The 13,602-nt window shown below is 38.8% G+C and overlaps 1 long non-coding RNA gene across 1 annotated transcript in view; it reads left to right on the top strand.

Annotated features, from left to right (window-relative positions):
- Window positions 1–13,602, top strand: part of LOC306996212 — a 1,114,438-nt gene that overhangs the window by 811,464 nt on the left and 289,372 nt on the right. The window lies entirely within an intron of this gene.

The raw sequence follows: 13,602 nt of genomic DNA, 5'->3' as shown, positions 1-13,602 counted from the left end.
TTTAAGCCACTTGTAGCGTTAGACATTTCTGCAGCAGTCTTTCGCGTGTCACAGTCACCAAGAATGATTAACTTATTCACGGGAGAAAAATCAGAACGACAACCATGATCTCTTTCTCTGGGAACTCTCAACCACAGAATAGTTTATTTTGCGCATGCTCATAACATATACAGTGCACGCAGGCACGCACAACGACGTCACTGGGTATACTATTTAACATGGCTTTGCCATTCATATTGTGACATATACTTAACACTCCCACTCAAAGACATGTTTATATCTTTCTATAGTGGAAAAACAAAAACAAATAATACATAACTCCAAAATAAAACATTTGGTATACTGGCAGTAATCTCAAAACAAAAACTTCTCATTACATCTGCCAGTTCACATTATTTTCCAAACAAATACCCCTTGAAGTTCTCAAACTTAGCCTTTGTCACTGGCTTGGTAAGGACATCAGCTACCATGTTTGCAGTAGGGCAGTATTCTATAGATATTTTCCCTTCTGTGTGTGCAGACCGTACAAAGTGATATTTAATATCTACGTGTTTACTTCTCTGTCTGCATACTGGGTTCTTAGACAAAGCTATTGCCCCCTGGTTGTCCTCATATATCTTGACTGGTACATGCTGGTTACTACTATCAATTCCTTTAAGTAGTTGTACAAGATACATACTCTCTTGAGTAATGGCTGCTAGTGCCATATACTCGGCTTCACAGGTGGATAATGCCACCGTTGGCTGTTTCCTACTCTTCCACGATATGACTGGACCATTTTCAGTTAAGCTGAAACAATATCCAGTTGTGCTCCTCCTATCATTTTTATCGGCTGCCCAATCAGCATCACTGTATCCCTCAAGCTGAAGTTTTTCCTCACATTTCCGGTAGTGTAGTTCTTGATCTATAGTACCCTTTAAGTACATCAGTAGGTGTTTTGCTGTAGCCCAATGCTGTTGCTTTGGTTCTGCTAGGTGTTGTGATAGTTTACTAACAACCCAGCTCAGGTCAGGTCAGGTCAGGTCGAGTACATGTCATAATGTATATCAAACTACCTACTATCTCTCTATATCCTGTTGAGTCAATGACTTCACCCTCACTGTCAAAGTTTAACTTTAGCTCACATGGGGTGGATCTCGGTTTGCATTCGGACATTCCAAATTTCGCTAACATCTTCTCTATGTGTCTCTTTTGGGTCATTTTGATCTCTCCCTCACTCTGTATAAAATCAATACCCAGGAAGTATTTAAGTGAACCCATATCTTTCATCTTAAACCTTCTCTTCAACATTTCTTTTACATCACTGAGTAAGGTGTTGTTGCTCGCTGCTATGATTAAGTCATCTACCCATACTAACAAAATCACTTTCTCGTTCTCAGATTCTCTGCTGTAGACACAATGATCAGCATCATTTTGTACAAAACCATTCTCTGTAAGGTGATCATGCAGTAACATGTTCCAGTTACGCCCGGACTGTTTTAAACCATATATGGACTTATTGAGTTTACACACTAAGTGTTCTCCTGTTTTTGATTTCGTCTCAAAACCTTCCGGCTGCTCCATATATACCTCACAGTCCATCGGAGCATGGAGGTAAGCAGTCTTTACATCTATTTGGTGTAGGGTAAGATCCTCCTGTACAGCCACCTGCATTAATGCTCGGACAGAGGTCATGTTGGCTGTCGGTGAAAAGGTCTCTTTATAGTCAATCCCTTCCACTTGACCATACCCCTTCGCAACATATCTGGCTTTACAAGTCTCAGATCCATCTGGGCTCTCTTTCACTGCATATACCCAGCGACCTCCCACTGCTTGTTTACCTCTTGGCAGTGGCGTCAGAGTGAAAGTCTCATTCTCTATCAGAGAGCTAATCTCCTCTTTCATCGCATCAGTCCACATTTTTTACTTCTTAGAGTCCATAGCGTCTCTAAATGTTTTAGGTACATCATAAGCCACTCTGTAAAAAAAATCTACATTTTCAGCTTTATCATTATTACACTCAGCTTTACACTGGTACTCATTAAGGTATTCTGGAGCTTTTCTCTGTCTTGTAGGATACCTTCTTTCTTCCTGGCCCTGTTCACTCTGAGTACTATCTGTCTGGGTCGGACCTTCCTCAGTACTGGACTCTTTACTTTCCTTAGGCTGTCCATGACCTTGACTGACTACCTTTGGTGATGTATCTCCATAACTCTCAATGCCGTCCCCCATGTCGCAATCTGTTTGAGTCTGGCTATCTGCACTACCTTTGCTGATGAATTTTACCAGCCTATGTTTTAGAACTTTTCCTGTCTCAGGATAGTACACATTATATGCTGGACTATATTTATCATAGCCAACAAAGATCCCCTTTTCACATCTAGAATCCAGTTTCTTCTTATCCTGCTTATATACGTAGCATTCAGAGCCAAATATCTTCATGTTAGATAAGTTAGGTGTTTTTCCTGTGAAAACACGGAAAGGTGTCTGCTCTAGCCGCTTACTGTAACACCTGTTGCGGATTTGAGCTGCTGTCTGTACAGCATATGTCCATAATTGCTTTGGGAGGTTACTCTCCAATAGCATGCATCGTGACATCTCAAATAAGGTTCTCCAACCTCTTTCGGCAGTTCCGTTCTGATGAGGTGAGTAGGGTGCACTGGTCTCGTGCCTTATCCCGTTACTCCTAATTAGGGACTGGAATTCCTGCCCGGTAAATTCTGTACCGTTATCAGATCTTATACACTTTATCTTTCCATATGGAGCTACGTCTGCTATGAATTTTTCTGTAGCTTTTGTCGTGTCACTCTTTGCTTTGATAAAGTATGAAAAAATCATCCCACTGTAATCATCAGTAAATGCTATTGCATACCTGTAGCCATCTTTATCTGCTGGTTCTATAGGGCCGCATAGGTCTGTGTGTACTAGCTCTAGTACGGTTGTAGCTTTAGCGTCTGCCTGTCTGTTTCTACTTTTTCTACTGCATATTTCACAGTTTTGATTGGACTTGTCATTTTTCCCTTTTATCGTCATTCCTTTAACTACCTTTTCTAATTTTGCAACATCATCAAAATTACAATGACCAAGTATCCTATGCCACGTTTGAATGTCATGACAACTATACACATCATCAACATTTTCATTTTCTACAGTGTTAAGATAATACAGCCTACCATACACGTCCATTTTGAATTTGGTACCGTTCTCGTGAATCAGCCAATTATCACCATCCTTGAAGTGCATCTCGGCTCCGTTAGCTGTAGCTGATTTGACTGAAAAAATGTTTTGTGGAAACGATGGGATGTATAGTGCTTGCTTTAGCCTCGTTTTCACTTGCCGTCCCTCGCTGTCCAGCAAGTAGACTTCGGCGTCACCCCTCATCTTCGCCATCCCGCTCACCTTGGTTCCGTCGGCAAGCTCGATCATGTGATCCTCGGGCCTGAAGCTCTTGTCAACTGTTTTGAACTTTGTGGCGTCATTGATCATGTGTGTTGTAGCGCCGCAGTCGACCATGAGACCCATCTTGTTTCCTCTTTGAATGGGACAGTCACTCATCTTGAAGAAACAGAAAGATGTAGGCTCTGCCTCTGTCTCTCCATCTGCTTTCTTCACGTAGTCACGGCCTCGTCCTCGACCGCGTCCATTTCCTCGCTGTGGTGTGTCCCATTTTCGATCATCTCTTCTCGCCTGAGATTCATCGGGACATGTCCTGGCCATATGTCCCTTTTTACCGCAGGTGTAACACTCGACATCAGTCATGTCCATTTTCTTTCCTCTCCCTCTTCCACGTGACCTCGTTGTCCCGCTTGTCTTCATCACGTTGTCGTCTTCTACATTCACGTCACTTTTCCCGTATTTTTCAGTACTCTCGTAACTTCGCAGTTTTGTTTTAAACTCGCCGAACGTTACAACGTCATTAGTCTGGGGTATGTGCACGACAAATGGCTTGTATGAATCAGGTAGCCCCTTTACTACCATGGCTATCTGAAGTCCATCGCTAATATGCTCGTCTGCTCTTCTCAATGACGTAAATATAGTCTCTGCTCGAATAATATAGTCAGTTACCGTTTCATTGCTAGTCTTATGGAGTGAGGAAAGTTCATAATACAAACTCACAACGCGGGGTTTGTCTTTTCCGGCGTAGTGTTCGCGAAGAATTTCCAGTGCTCTTCTTCCATCACGTTTCGCGTCCCTCATTATCAACGACAAACTCTTGTTATCTAGGCATTGCACTAGCTCTGCATATGCCTCTCCGTTCTTTGCCTCATCTTCCGCGAGAGCTCCTTCGTCTCCTGCGTCTATCTGCGGGTCCTCCAAAATAACTTCTCTGAGGCCACGCAACTCCATGTGCGCGAGGAATCTCGTTTCCCAGAGTTCGTAATTTTTCTCATCACCGTCGAATAAAAGTCGGAACCACCTTTGGCCTAAATGACTGGGCCCATAACCTGTAGCGTTAGACATTTCTGCAGCAGTCTTTCGCGTGTCACAGTCACCAAGAATGATTAACTTATTCACGGGAGAAAAATCAGAACGACAACCATGATCTCTTTCTCTGGGAACTCTCAACCACAGAATAGTTTATTTTGCGCATGCTCATAACATATACAGTGCACGCAGGCATGCACAACGACGTCACTGGGTATACTATTTAACATGGCTTTGCCATTCATATTGTGACATATACTTAACACCACTACATCAACACCTATCATAATGGGAGTGGGAGAACGGATTCCGACAGCTGTTTTTTTTACAGGGGGAACAGAATCCGACGGCAAAAAAACAGCCGTCGAAATCCGTTCCCCCTGTATTTCTTGCACGAGGAGGATCTTCCAACATCTATTAAAGTGCTGTGAAGTAATAGGCCCCCACAGCCTAGTGGTCAGTGCACTGACTTCAAGAGTGGATGATTTTTAGGTGAAACAAGTTCAAGTCCCGGCTCGCTTACTTTTTTTGATCCCATATTTTCCTATCACAAGAAATGGCAAAAATATATTTATTTTACACTGGTGCCAGGTAAGCTCAGTCCCCACACAAAATAAAATATGCATTTTAATCATGATAGGACAGTAACATGAGAGGGGGGGGAACAGAATCCGACGGCAAAAAAACAGCTGTCGGAATCCGTTCCCCCACCCTCATTATGAGAGGTTTTGATGAAGTGGCTTAAAAAAAGGCTGATTAAATTTTTTTGTGGATGGAGCTTAACTGCCATCAGATTGACAGAATCCGACGGCAAAAAACTAGCTGTCGGAATCCGTAATGGCTTAATAAAAGGCTGTGGATGGAGCTTAACTGCCATCAGTTTAAAGAATATCTTTTGCCTTTTAACCATGATAGGAAAGTATGAAAAAAAAAAAAAAAAAGCGATGACCCGGGACCTGTCGTCAAAATCCCAAAAGTATGAAAAAAAATAAAAAAATAAACGATGACCCGGGACTTGAACTGTGGTCGTCAAAATCCCAAAAGTGATAAATGTCAGTGCTTAGACCACTAGGCTATAGGGGACAACTAGAAAACAAAAGTTTGTTGAGTATTTGAACCTCAATGCTAAGAAAAATGAGAGGGAACAGAATCCGACGGCAAAAAAACAGCTGTCGGAATCCGTTCCCCCACCCTCATTATGAGAGGTTTTGATGAAGTGGCTTAAAAAAAGGCTGATTCAATTTTAATGTGGATGGAGCTTAACTGCCATCAGTTTAAAGAATATCCTTTACCTTTTAACCATGATAGGAAAGTATGAAAAAAAAAAAAAAAAAAAAAAACGATGATCCGGGACCTGTCGTCAAAATCCCAAAAGTATGAAAAAAAAAAAAAAAAAAAAAAACGATGACCCGGGACTTGAACTCAGGTCGTCAAAATCCCCAAAGTGTTAAATATCAGTTCTTAGACCACTAGGCTATAGGGGACAAGTGCAAAACAAAAGTTTGTTGAGTATTTGAACCTCAATGCTAAGAAAAATGAGAGGGGGGGGGGGGGGGGGGACAGAATCCGACGGCAAAAAAACAGCTGTCGGAATCCGTTCCCCCACCCTCATTTTGAGAGGTTTTGATGAAGTGGCTTAAAAAAAGGCTGATTCAATTTTTTTGTGGATGGAGCTTAACTGCCATCAGTTTAAAGAATATCTTTTGCCTTTTAACCATGATAGGAAAGTATGAAAAAAAAAAAAAAACGATGACCTGGGAATCCCAAAATCCCAAAAGAATGAAAAAAAAAACAAAAAAAAACGATGACCCGGGACTTGAACTCTTGTCGTCAAAATCCCAAAAGTGTTAAATGTCAGTGCTTAGACAAATAGGCTATAGGGGACAACTGGAAAAAGTTTGTTTAAAAAATATTATTTAAACTGATGGTGAGGGTGGGGGAACGGATTCCGACAGCTGTTTAAAAAAAAAAAAAAAGCACTGACATTTATCACTTTTGGGATTTTGACGACAGGTCCCGGGTCATCGTTTTTTTTTTTTTTTTTTCATACTGTCCTATCATGGTTAAAAGGAAAAAAATATTCTTTAAACTGATGGTGAGGGTGGGGGTACGGATTCCGACAACTGTTAAAAAAAAAAAAAAAAGCACTGACATTTATCACTTTTGGGATTTTGACGACAGGTCCCGGGTCATCAATTTTTTTTTTTTTCATACTGTCCTATCATGGTTAAAATGCAAAAAATATTCTTTAAACTGATGGTGAGGGTGGGGGAACGGATTCCGACAGCTGTTTTTTTGCCGTCGGATTCTGTTCCCCCCCCTCTCATGTTTCTTAGCACTGAGGTTCAAATACTCAACAAACTTTTGTTTTACACTTGTCCCCTATAGCCTAGTGGATTAAGCACTGACATTTAACACTTTTGGGATTTTGACGACAGGTCCCGGGTCATCGTTTTTTTTTTTTTTTCCATACTGTCCTATCATGGTTAAAAGGCAAAAAATATTCTTTAAACTGATGGTGAGGGAGGGGGAACGGATTCCGACAGCTGTTTAAAAAAAAAAAAAAAAGCACTGACATTTATCACTTTTGGGATTTTGACGACAGGTCCCGGGTCATCAATTTTTTTTTTTTTTTCATACTGTCCTATCATGGTTAAAAGGCAAAAAATATTCTTTAAACTGATGGTGAGGGTGGGGGAACGGATTCCGACAGCTGTTTAAAAAAAAAAAAAAAGCACTGACATTTATCACTTTTGGGATTTTGACGACAGGTCCCGGGTCATCATTTTTTTTTTTTTTTTTTTTTTTTCATACTGTCCTATCATGGTTAAAAGGCAAAAAATATTCTTTAAATGATGTTTTATAAACAAAGTTCGGGAGCAGCACGTTCAAATAATTGATCCAATTATCACATCATTCCAACCAGCTGTCAACAATCAGTAATCAACATTTCTATCCAATCAGCATGAGTGCAGACCTATATAAATACTCATTCGACTCACCAACGTTCCTCGACAGTTTTTCAGCATCCCTCCACCACCCCGTCTCCTCACACTCGCCTGGTTACTTCCTAAACCAGCAATACGGGGGGAGTACTCTGGGTTCGGGCCGAATACCGAGCCCGGAGCCCTCTCCTCGGACAGCACGCCAAATATGCATACCATTTATTCCATCTGACTTATTTGTGAGTGTGAACTCGTGAAACTGATGGTGAGGGTGAGGGAACGGATTCCGACAGCTGTTTTTTTGCCGTCGAATTCTGTTCCCCCCCTTCTCATGTTTCTTAGCAGTGAGGTTCAAATACTCAACAAACTTTTGTTTTACACTGGTCCCCTATAGCCTAGTGGTCTAAGCACTGACATTTAACACTTTTGGGATTTTGACGACAGGGACCGGGTCATCGTTTTTTTTTTTTTTTTTTTTTTTCATACTGTCCTATCATGGTTAAAAGGCAAAAAATATTCTTTAAACTGATGGTGAGGGTGGGGGAACGGATTCCGACAACGGTTTAAAAAAAAAAAAAGCACTGACATTTATCACTTTTGGGATTTTGACGACTGGTCCCGGGTCATCGTTTTTTTTTTTTTTTTTTTTTTCATACTGTCCTATCATGGTTAAAAGGCAAAAAAATTCTTTAAACTGATGGTGAGGGTGGGGGAACGGAATCTGACAGCTGTTTAAAAAAAAAAAAAAAAAAAAAAAAGCACTGACATTTATCACTTTTGGGATTTTGAGGACAGGTCCCGGGTCATAATTTTTTTTTTTTTTTTCATACTGTCCTATCATGGTTAAAAGGCAAAAAATATTGTTTAAACTGATGGTGAGGGTGGGGGAACGGATTCCGACAGCTGTTTAAAAAAAAAAAAAGCACTGACATTTATCACTTTTGGGATTTTGACGACAGGTCCCGGGTCATCGTTTTTTTTTTTTTTTTTTTTTTTTTTTCATACTGTCCTATCATGGTTAAAAGGCAAAAAATATTCTTTAAACTGATGGTGAGGGTGAGGGAACGGATTCCGACAGCTGTTTAAAAAAAAAAAAAAAAAAAAAAAGCACTGACATTTATCACTTTTGGGATTTTGACGACAGGTCCCGGGTCATCTTTTTTTTATTTTTTTTTTATTTTTTTTTATACTGTCCTATCATGGTTAAAAGGCAAAACATATTCTTTAAACTGATGGTGAGGGTGGGGGAACGGATTCTGAAAGCTGTTTAAAAAAAATAAAAAAATAAAAAGCACTGACATTTATCACTTTTGGGATTTTGACGACAGGTCATCGTTTTTTTTTTTTTTTTTTTTTTTCATACTGTCCTATCATAGTTAAAAGGCAAAAAATATTCTTTAAACTGATGGTGAGGGTGGGGGAACGGATTCCGACAGCTGTTTAAAAAAAAAAAAAAAAAAAAAAACCACACTGACATTTATCACTTTTGGGATTTTGACGACAGGTCCCGGGTCATCGTTTTTTTTTTTTTTTCTTGTTTTTTTTTTCATACTGTCCTATCATGGTTAAAAGGCAAAACATATTCTTTAAACTGATGGTGAGGGTGGGGGAACGGATTCCGACAGCTGTTTAAAAAAAAAAAAAAAAAAAGCACTGACATTTATCACTTTTGGGATTTTGACGACAGGTCCCGGGTCATCGTTTTTTTTTTGTCATTTTTTTTTTTTCATATTGTCCTATCATGGTTAAAAGGCAAATTTTTTTTTTTAAACTGATGGTGAGGGTGGGGGAACGGATTCCGACAGCTGTTTTTTTGCCGTCGGATTCTGTTCCCCCCCCTCTCATGTTTCTTAGCAGTGAGGTTCAAATACTAGACAAACTTTTGTTTTACACTTGTCCCCTATAACCTAGTGGTCTAAGCACTGACATTTATCACTTTTGGGATTTTGACGACAGGTCCCGGGAAATCGTTTTTTTTTTGTTTTTGTTTTTTTTTCATACTGTCCTATCATGGTTAAAAGTCAAAAAAATATTGTTTAAACTGATGGTGAGGGTGGGGGAACGGATTCCGACAGCTGTTTAAAAAAAAAAAAAAGCACTGACATTCATCACTTTTGGGATTTTGACGACAGGTCCCGGGTCATCAATTTTTTTTTTTTCATACTGTCCTATCATGGTTAAAAGGCAAAAAATATTCTTTAAACTGATGGTGAGGGTGGGGGAACGGATTCCGACAGCTGTTTAAAAAAAAAAAAAAAAAGCACTGACATTTATCACTTTTGGGATTTTGACGACAGGTCCCGGGTCATCGTTTTTTTTTTCGTTTTTTTTTTTCATTTTTTTTTTCATACTGTCCTATCATGGTTAAAAGGCAAAAAATATTCTTTAAACTGATGGTGAGGGTGGGGGAACGGATTCCGACAGCTGTTAAAAAAAAAAAAAAAGCACTGACATTTATCACTTTTGGAAATTTTGACGACAGGTCCCGGGTCATCGTTTTTTTTTTGTTTTTTTCATACTGTCCTATCATGGTTAAAAGGCAAAAAAAATATTTAAACTGATGGTGAGGGTGGGGGAACGGATTCCGACAGCTGTTTAAAAAAAAAAAAAAAAGCACTGACATTTATCACTTTTGGGATTTTGACGACAGGTCCCGGGTCATCGTTTTTTTTCATTTTTTTTTTTTTTTTCATACTGTCCTATCATGGTTAAAAGGCAAAAAATATTCTTTAAACTGATGGTGAGGGTGGGGGAACGGATTCCGACAGCTGTAAAAAAAATAAAAAAAAGCACTGACATTTATCACTTTTGGGATTTTGACGACAGGTCCCGGGTCATCAATTTTTTTTTTTTTTTTCATACTGTCCTATCATGGTTAAAAGGCAAAAAATATTCTTTAAACTGATGGTGAGGGTGGGGGAACGGATTCCGACAGCTGTTTAAAAAAAAAAAAAAAAAGCACTGACATTTATCACTTTTGGGATTTTGACGACAGGTCCCGGGTCATCGTTTTTTTTTTTTTTTTTTTTTTTTTTTCATACTGTCCTATCATGGTTAAAAGGCAAAAAATATTCTTTAAACTGATGGTGAGGGTGGGGGAACGGATTCCGACAGCTGTTTAAAAAAAAAAAAAAAAAAAAAAAGCACTGACATTTATCACTTTTGGGATTTTGACGACAGGTCCCGGGTCATCGTTTTTTTATTTATTTTTTATTTTTTTTTATACTGTCCTATCATGGTTAAAAGGCAAAACATATTCTTTAAACTGATGGTGAGGGTGGGGGAACGGATTCTGAAAGCTGTTTAAAAAAAATAAAAAAATAAAAAGCACTGACATTTATCACTTTTGGGATTTTGACGACAGGTCATCGTTTTTTTTTTTTTTTTTTTTTTTCATACTGTCCTATCATAGTTAAAAGGCAAAAAATATTCTTTAAACTGATGGTGAGGGTGGGGGAACGGATTCCGACAGCTGTTTAAAAAAAAAAAAAAAAAAAAAACCACACTGACATTTATCACTTTTGGGATTTTGACGACAGGTCCCGGGTCATCGTTTTTTTTTTTTTTTCTTGTTTTTTTTTTCATACTGTCCTATCATGGTTAAAAGGCAAAACATATTCTTTAAACTGATGGTGAGGGTGGGGGAACGGATTCCGACAGCTGTTTAAAAAAAAAAAAAAAAAAAGCACTGACATTTATCACTTTTGGGATTTTGACGACAGGTCCCGGGTCATCGTTTTTTTTTTGTCATTTTTTTTTTTTCATATTGTCCTATCATGGTTAAAAGGCAAATTTTTTTTTTTAAACTGATGGTGAGGGTGGGGGAACGGATTCCGACAGCTGTTTTTTTGCCGTCGGATTCTGTTCCCTCCCTCTCATGTTTCTTAGCAGTGAGGTTCAAATACTAGACAAACTTTTGTTTTACACTTGTCCCCTATAACCTAGTGGTCTAAGCACTGACATTTATCACTTTTGGGATTTTGACGACAGGTCCCGGGAAATCGTTTTTTTTTTTTGTTTGTTTTTTTTCATACTGTCCTATCATGGTTAAAAGTCAAAAAAATATTGTTTAAACTGATGGTGAGGGTGGGGGAACGGATTCCGACAGCTGTTTAAAAAAAAAAAAAAGCACTGACATTCATCACTTTTGGGATTTTGACGACAGGTCCCGGGTCATAGTTTTTTTTTTTCATATTTTTTTTTTCATATTGTCCTATCATGGTTAAAAGGCAAAAAATATTCTTTAAACTGATGGTGAGGGTGGGGGAACGGATTCCGACAGCTGTTTAAAAAAAAAAAAAAAAAAGCACTGACATTCATCACTTTTGGGATTTTGACGACAGGTCATCAATTTTTTTTTTTTCATACTGTCCTATCATGGTTAAAAGGCAAAAAATATTCTTTAAACTGATGGTGAGGGTGGGGGAACGGATTCCGACAGCTGTTTAAAAAAAAAAAAAAAAAGCACTGACATTTATCACTTTTGGGATTTTGACGACAGGTCCCGGGTCATCGTTTTTTTTTTCGTTTTTTTTTCATATTGTCCTATCATGGTTAAAAGGCAAAAAATATTCTTTAAACTGATGGTGAGGGTGGGGGAACGGATTCCGACAGCTGTTAAAAAAAAAAAAAAAAAAAAAAGCACAAAAAATATTCTTTAAACTGATGGTGAGGGTGGGGGAACGGATTCCGACAGCTGTTTTTTTGCCGTCGGATTCTGTTCCCCCCCTCTCATGTTTCTTAGCAGTGAGGTTCAAATACTCAACAAAAAAGTATTTTCTAAGAAAAATGAGAGGGGGGGAGCAGAATCCGACGGCAAAAAAACAGCTGTCGGAATCCGTTCCCCCACCCTCATTATGAGAGGTTTTGATGAAGTGGCTTAAAAAAAGGCTGATTCAAATATTTTGTGGATGGAGCTTAACTGCCATCAGTTTAAAGAATATATTTTGCCTTTTAACCATGATAGGAAAGTAAAAAAAAAAAAAAAAAAAAAAAACGATGACCCGGGACCTGTCGTCAAAATCCCAAAAGTATGAAAAAAAAAAACGAAAAAAAAAACGATGACCCGGGACTTGAACTCTGGTCGTCAAAATCCCAAAAGTGTTAAATGTCAGTGCTTAGACCACTAGGCTGTAGGGGACAACTGGAAAACAAAAGTTTGTTGAGTATTTGAACCTCACTGCTAAGAAAAATGAGAGGGGGGGAACAGAATCCGACGGCAAAAAAACAGCTGTCGGAATCCGTTCCCCCACCCTCATTTTGAGAGGTTTTGATGAAGTGGCTTAAAAAAAGGCTGATTAAATTTTTTTGTGGATGGAGCTTAACTGCCATCAGTTTAAAGAATATATTTTGCCTTTTAACCATGATAGAAAAGTATTAAAAAAAAAATAAAATAAAAAAAACGATGACCCGAGAACTGTCGTCAAAATCCCAAAAGTATGAAAAAAAAACAAAAAAAAATCGATGACCCGGGACTTGAACTCTTGTCGTCAAAATCCCAAAAGTGTTAAATGGCAATGCTTAGACCACTAGGCTATAGGGGACAACTGGCAAACAAAAGTTTGTTGAGTATTTGAACCTCACTGCTAAGAAAAATGAGAGGGGGGGATCAGAATCCGACGGCAAAAAAACAGCTGTCGGAATCCGTTCCCCCACCCTCATTATGAGAGGTTTTGATGAAGTGTCTTAAAAAAAGGCTGATTAAATTTGTTTGTGGATGGAGCTTAACTGCCATCAGTTTAAAGAATATCCTTTACCTTTTAACCATGATAGGAAAGTATAAAAAAAAAAAAAAAACGATGACCCGGGACCTGTCGTCAAAATCCCAAAAGTATGAAAAAAAAACAAACAAAAAAAACGATGATCCGGGACTTGAACTGTGGTCGTCAAAATCCCAAAAGTGTTAAATGTCAGTGCTTCGACAAATAGGCTACAGGGGACAAGTGCAAAACAAAAGTTTGTTGAGGATTTGAACCTCACTGCTGAGAAAAATGAGAGGGGGGGAACAGAATCCGACGGCAAAAAAACAGCTGTCGGAATCCGTTCCCCCACCCTCATTATGAGAGGTTTTGATGAAGTGGCTTAAAAAAAGGCTGATTCATTTTTTTTGTGGATGGAGCTTAACTGCCATCAGTTTAAAGAATATCCTTTACCTTTTAACCATGATAGGAAAGAATGAAAAAAAAAAAAAAAACGAAGACCCGGGACCTGTCGTCAAAATCCCAAAAGTATGAAAAAACAACAACAAAAAAAC

The sequence above is a fragment of the Phoxinus phoxinus genome (genome assembly GCF_949152265.1).
Source record: "Phoxinus phoxinus genome assembly, chromosome: 3".
Classification (NCBI taxonomy): domain Eukaryota; kingdom Metazoa; phylum Chordata; class Actinopteri; order Cypriniformes; family Leuciscidae; genus Phoxinus; species Phoxinus phoxinus.
The sequence above is the reverse complement of the archived record's forward strand: the minus strand, read 5'-3'. Positions and strand labels throughout refer to the sequence as shown.